This window comes from Macaca fascicularis, chromosome 4 (genome assembly GCF_037993035.2).
Source record: "Macaca fascicularis isolate 582-1 chromosome 4, T2T-MFA8v1.1".
In the NCBI taxonomy this organism is placed as follows: domain Eukaryota; kingdom Metazoa; phylum Chordata; class Mammalia; order Primates; family Cercopithecidae; genus Macaca; species Macaca fascicularis.
In genome coordinates, this window is record NC_088378.1 from 139,124,644 (window position 1) to 139,132,016 (window position 7,373).

Here is a 7,373-nt window from a genome sequence, read left to right on the forward strand (position 1 = left end):
TATATTAAGCTTATAATTATGTCTGTTCTGTTTGATCACAGAGTTGCAACAAGTAGGCCTCAGGATTCCTAAGTTGAGGACATGATTTTCTCATTTTATATGAGACTTGGGGGGTGGAATTACAAAGTAGAACCAAAATGAGTGGAATGAATATTTCATTGAAGATGCGTGCTGCTGCTAATAGCAGGAAATTACATGTAGTGGGCTTTATTTTTCTTTAACCCATTATCTCACATAGCCGATAGATCCAAGGCTGGGCATCTCCAGGATTGCTCAACTTAGCAGGCTAGGGGCATCACCAGCGATCCTGGAACTTCGTAGCTCGTCTCTCTGTCACACACGGCACGTCAGCTTTCCTGAGATGGTAGGGTGACCTTTAGGTTTGTTATTCTTTCACAACAACTCCCAAAGGGAAGAAAAGGATACTCCTTTCTCCTGTGTGCCTTTATAAGGAGCAACTATTTCCAGGGTGTTCCCAGTACCCACTTTCTCACACATTGGAATGACCATGGGATCACACAGGCTCACACAAGCCAGGATTCAACCTTTGCAGAGTGAGCCTGATGCACATGGGAAGAAAAGGAGCAAAATCATATATTTTTAAAAATAAAGAACTGGTGGATGGAGTAGGAGAGACTGATTTCAGGGTGGGGAAATGATAGAATGTGGTACTATCAGGTTGTAAGTATTTGAGTTAACTTCCACACGAAGGCTTATAGATTTCTGATAGGCACCCTCAATTCAGAGTTTTGAATCTCTCTCTCTCTCTCTATATATATATATATGTATATATGTGTATATATGCACACATATATACACATATATATACACACACACATATAGAATGTATTAAATGTCAGCCATTAACTCAATTACAATAAAACAAAAAAGTAAGCAAACAAGATTGTTTTTAGAACTCAATTAAGTATGCTGACATGTTATTTTATGAGGTAAATATGTTTTCCAGGGAAATTATTGAAAAAAAGTAGAATAAGGAGTGACTAGCTCTGTAAGGTGCTAAAACATACTATACATTTACTTTTAAAAATGCATTTGTTACTGTTCTTTTTTATTAAATATGCTAGTAAAACAGAGTCTAGAAATAGAAACAGAAAGAGTTGAGATTTAGTTTCAGTTTTTGGTAAGTTCTATTCCAAACTCATTTCTTTCACTAAATAGATCCTGAATAAATAAACTTGAAATATAAAGAGGAAATATAAAATTACCAAGACAGATGTTATTTTTTTTTATTATTATACTTTATGTTCTAGGGTACATGTGCACAATGTGCAGGTTTGTTTCATATGTATACATGTGCCATGTTGGTGTGCTGCACCCATTAACTCATCATTTACATTAGGTGTATCTCCTAATGCTATCCCTTCCCCCTCCACCGACCCCACAACAGGCCGGGGTGTATGATGTTCCCCTTGCAGTGTCCAATTGTTCTCATTGTTTAATTCCCACCTATGAGTGCGGTGTTTGGTTTTCTGTTCTTGCGATATTTTGCTGAGAATGATGGTTTCCAGCTGCATCCATGTCCCTACAAAGGACATGAACTCATCCTTTTTTATGGCCGCATAGTATTCCATGGTGTATATGTACCACATTTTCTTAATCCAGTTTGTCATTGATGGACATTTGGGTTGGTTCCAAGTCTTTGCTATTGTGAATAGTGCTGCAATAAACATACGTGTGTGTGTGTCTTTATAGCAGCATGATTTATAATCCTTTGGGTATATTCCCAGTAATGGGATGACTGGGTCAAATGGTATTTCTAGTTCTAGATCCTTGAGGAATCGCCACACTGTCTTCCACAATGGTTGAACTAGTTTACAGTCCCACCAACAGTGTAAAAGTGTTCCTCTTTCTCCACATCCTCTCCAGCACCTGTTGTTTCCTGACTTTTTAATGATTGCCATTCTAACTGGTGTGAGATGGTATCTCATTGTGGTTTTGATTTGCATTTCTCTGATGGCTAGTGATGATGAGCATTTTTTCATGTGTCTGTTGGCTGCATAAATGTCTTCTTTTGAGAAGTGTCTGTTCATATCCTTTGCCCACTTTTTGATGGGGTTGTTTGTTTTTTTCTTATAAAAAAAAATATGGAACGCTTCACAAATTTGCGTGTCATCTTTGTGCAGAAGCCATGCTAATCTTCTCTGTATTGTTCCAATTTTAGTATATGTGCTGCCAAAGCGAGCACAACAGATGTTATTTCTAATACTATCATCATCATTATAATTATGTTTGAAGACAAACAGACTTTTTAAACCCTTATGTGTTGCTGGTGGGAGTGAATGATTTTACAAATACCTGGTAATTGGGCAATTTCTTAAAAAGTTTAACGTATGTTTGCCCTATGACCCACCAGTCTCATTCTTTGGAATCTTCCTAAGAGACATAAAAACATATGTCCTCACAAAAATATATTCAAGGGTTCAGAACAGCCTTAGCCTCAGTAGGCCGAAACTGAAAATCCAAATATCTTTCAACTAGTAAATGAATAAACAAAATTCTACTACATCCAGGCAAGGCAATATCATTCAACAATAAAAGGGGACAAAAGTAAACTTATCTGGCAGGGGAGCTACCATGAACATCAGGGTAGTTTTCACAAGGCAAATTTCAACCCTTGCACTCTGGATGATGAGACATTACTTAGTGGGTACAATGCGTGTAATTGGAGTGATGGATACTGTGGAACACCGACTTCACCACTATGCAATTGATGCAGGTAACAAAGTTACACTTGTACCTTATATACTTAAATTTACACAAATGAAAAAAGACAAGAAGAAATGAAAACAAACAAAATGATGAAATACTGCAAAACTTGTGAACTTCAATAATGTTAACTAAGTGAAGGAAATTGGACATAAAGATTACATGTTGTATGATTTCATTTACTTGAAATATCTAGAAAAGGTAAATTTATAGACACAAAAAGCAGATCATTGAGTGTGGAACCTTTCTATAAATAGGGAAATTTTGGACAGGACAGAAATGTTCTAAAACTGGATTGTTGTGATAATTGCACAAATCGATTAATTTACTCAAATCATTACATTTTACATATACAATGAGCGAATTTTGTAGTATGGAAATTATGCTTTAGTAAACCTGTTAAAATAATTCTTTTTTAAAAAGTAAGGCTTCGTAGGCAAGACAAAATCCAGAAGACACAAAAAAAAAATATTTGAAGAAAATTACTGGTTTCTTTGCATGAAGAAAATAACAAAATTAAAAGAAGTATATGATGCAGAGGAAAAATTTTGATCACATAAGGCAGACAATGGCTAACTTCCTTATGAAAAATTGTTAACTAATCAATAAATAAATTCTTGGAAATGCGATAAATAATTGGGCAAAGGATACAGACTCACTATAGAAGAGAATATTCTCATAGTTGATAAATATAAATATTTTCTCAAACTCACCAATGAACAGAAAAATCCAAATTCAAACAGCAATGTAATAAACTATTTCTCTCACTCCAAAATTGGCAAGTACAATAGTTTGTTTTAAAATCAGGGATTTAGAAGATTCTAAGGGAATAGGCTCTCTCATATTATTAGGATTTTGAGTTATGGCAGTGTAGTAATATCTATTAAAACTCAAAATACAATTGTTACATGCTGATGAAAACAGCAAAAATCCCATTCTAAACATCTGTCTTAAAGAACAATCCGACATGAGCCCAAGAAGACATAAAATTGGTCTTTTGCTGAGCCACGATTTGGAATAACAAAAACATTTCCAAATTCAAAAAGAAAAAACTGATTACTTTGTCTTGATTTTGTACATCCTAAAATCTATGCAGTATGTGAAGTGACAGCACACTGCAGGATGACATTTGGTGCTGTGTGGGGCACTGTGAGCATAGACTGGTGTAACCCTGTGAGTAGTTTGGATAATACAGTATTTCCACTCTAGGTTGTTACAGTCTCGGTAAATTTTTCTTCATATGTCCATGAAGACATATAAAAAATGTAACAGGAGAGAAAAGAAACATTGTCTACATTTAAAGAGAAGAAAGATAAACTGTGGAATACTCATAGAAAGGACTTCAAGTAAATTCAGGCCTTTAAGTAAATTATGTAGGACTATCAACATGGAGTGGAAAAAAATCATAACCCATAATGCCAGTTAGGAGGTGGAAAATTACAAGAATTGTCACTGTTACTCTAAGAGCAAAAAGATACATAGACTAAACTAAGTGGATAAACTGGAAAATAATCTTACTTTTAAAATTTTAACCAGCCATGCATCAAAAAGTATAAAAATTCCAAATTCCAGAGATGAACGAATTCCACTTAGGTGAGCAGAGACTAGTGTCCACTCTTATTCTTTGCTCATCTACTGAATCTTAACATGGGTGGAAGATTGAGCCTGGCTGGGAAAGGGAGATTGTGAGGGAGTGAGGACAAAGCAGCTGAGTTGTAAATAGCCCTGTGGGCTTGTGTGCTGCATTACAATCTATAGAGGCTCCCTGAATAATACATATCTACTTTACCCTGCCAGCTGAGTCTCCTTCCAGAACTTTTTCTGACTTCATGCTGGTGGTGTGGGAACTAGGGAGGTAGATAGAAGACAACAAACATCTCTGTAGCTTCATACAAACAAAGATCAGGAAGGAAATCAAGATAGGAACGATGCTTTCAACCATCTTGACTTAGCTGTCATTTGTAATTGACATAAATTGACAACATCTGATAACTACAGAATATTTATTTATTTACATTGCACAAAGATAATCCATGTACTAGAACAAATACTATGACTATAAAACTAGTATCAAGTACTTTTACAAGAATAAAATCATACAGAGTATATTCTCTAAACACGATCTTACCAAATCACAAATTAGTAAGATTGAGAAAACTGCCCAAATTTTTGGAATTAAAATAATACATTTCTAAATAATCTGTGGCTTGTCAAAGAGGAAATCAGAAGGATATTAGAAAATAATTTTAAATAAAATAATACTGAATGAATTTTAAAACCTTTCGAGATGTAACCAAGGTAGTCCTTAGAGAAAAATATTTAGTTTTAAATACCTGTATTTTAAAAGGATAAATATGTAAAAATCAAAGGTGTAAACTTTTAACTTAATAATAAAAAAGCAAATTTAAGTTGAAAAAAGTAGAGGAAAAAAGCAAAGAGGTGAGGAAATCGATAACATTATTTTCTTGGTTTTGTTTTCTATTTGTTTATGATAGAGTGTAATTATGTTAGTCCATTCTTACATTGCCAGAAAGAAATACCTGAGGCTGGGTAATTCATAAAGAAAAGAGATTTAACTGACTCAGGGTTCTGCAGGCTGTGTAGGAGGTGTGGTGCTGACAATTGCTTCTGGTGAGGGCCTCAGGAAGCTAACAAACTTGGGGGAAGGAAAGGGGAGCCCGGGTATCACATGGTGGGAGCAGGAGCACAGAGAAAGTGGGAAAGAGTCCAGCTCCTTTAAACAAGCAGATCTTGTGTGAACTGAGTGACAAGTCACGAATTACAGCTAGGATGGCAACAAGCCATTGATGAAGGATCTGCCCCCTCGACCAAAATACCTCTCACTAGGCCTCACCTCCAACAATGGAGGTTACATTTTAACATGAGATTTGGAGGGGACAAACATCCAAACTCTATCAATAATGTGATTGGTTTAATGTATACTGACTTTATAATCAGCAATATTATTTAAATTTACTTATTAAATCAGTGAAACTTGTCTATTGTTTTTATTTTCTAAGTACCTCATTATGTCAAGAGTAAATAATGACCATTTTACATGGATGCAATTATTGTCTCTTTGATATATTTTTCTTGCCATTATCATTGCCTAACTCCTCTAGTACTCCAGACATGAAGGAGACAGCTTTAACTATGTCACTGATGAGACTAATGTGCGCAACTGGGTAGCTATCATTTCCCAGATTTAAGAAATATATTTTTAATACAAGTATGAAAGCAGGTTTTTAAAAAATTAAGGCCAAGTGCTGGATTCTGTCAAATCACATTTCACGACTCTATCCAGGTGGTTGCATGTGTGTTCTTCCTTCAGTTCATGTAGTGAATCACACTAATGGATTCTCAAATGCTCACACAACCTTGCATTTCTGGAATAAACTCCACTTGGTCATGAGGTTGTAGCCATCTTTTATATCACTGAATTCACCTGGCTAATATTTTCTTAAGAACTTGGCTTATAAGAGTTACTGGTCTCTTAATTCCTATTTGTTGTAGAGTTCCCTTCAGATCTTGAAGTAAAGTTTACACAGATCTCATCAAACATAACTGCAAGTGCTTTTCCTTTTTTCAAATACGTTTGAAGTTTGTATAAAGTTAGTGGTGTTTGCTCCTTAAATATGTTAAAATAGTTACTGAAGCTGGATGAACCTGGGGTTTTGTCTTGGGAAAGCTTCACAGAATGCGCTTACCTTCTCTATGAGATGTGGAACTCTTCCTATTTTATGTTCTTTGTCGGCTTCAGTACATTGTACGTTCTGAATAATTTATTCATTCATGCATCGTACATTGTATATTTGAATATTTTATTTATTACATGCATATTTATTTTTCTAAAGTTGTTCATAATATTTAGTATTATTTCATGCTGATAAATCTGTAGGACTATAACAAAAGGTATGAAATTTGTGTCACTGGAGTCATAGAGGGAGATGACAAAGGGTAATGCCCAAAGTGTGTCTGAAGGAAGATTGACTATTTTCCAAATTTGGACAAAGACTTAAATGTAAAAATTCAAGAATCTGTGCAAACCCAAATGAAGATAAATCCAAAGAAATTTAGACAAAAAAAAAATATCGAAAGCAACAAGAGAGAAATGACATCTCATGCACAGGAGAAAATAAATAAATGACAGGGGATGGCTCATTAGAAATCATGCAGACCAGACAGGAGTGGCACAAGATATTTTATTGTCTGAAAGGAATGTTAACCTAGAATGTATATCCAGTAAAAATATTATTATAAAGTGTTCTATCATGGCATTCTTCTTTTTACTTCTTCTTCTTTTTTTTTTTTTTTTTTAGATGGAGGCTTGCTATGTCACCCAGGCAGGGCAGTGTCATGACAGGGCAATGTCACGGCTCACTGCAGCCTCTGCCTCCCGGGTTCATATGATCCTCACACCTCAGCCTCCTGAGTAGCTGGGATTACAGACACACCACCACGCCTGGCTACTTTTTGTATTTTTGGCAGAGACAGGGTTTTGCCATGTTGCCGAGGCTGGTCTCAAATCCCTGAGCTCATGGGATCCGCCTGCCACCACGCCTGGCCATGACATACTTGCAAGAAGGAAAATCAAGAGAATTTCATGCTAGCAGACTTAGGCTAAAACAAGGGCTAAAGCAAATGCT

At 35.6% G+C, this 7,373-nt stretch overlaps 1 non-coding gene across 1 annotated transcript; it reads right to left on the reverse strand.

Moving 5' to 3' along the window:
• Positions 1-2,099: 2,099 nt before the first annotated feature.
• LOC135970727 (U6 spliceosomal RNA) lies at positions 2,100-2,206 on the reverse strand. Its single transcript, XR_010586585.1, has one exon. It is a non-coding gene; the product is annotated as a U6 spliceosomal RNA (small nuclear RNA).
• Positions 2,207-7,373: the final 5,167 nt, after the last annotated feature.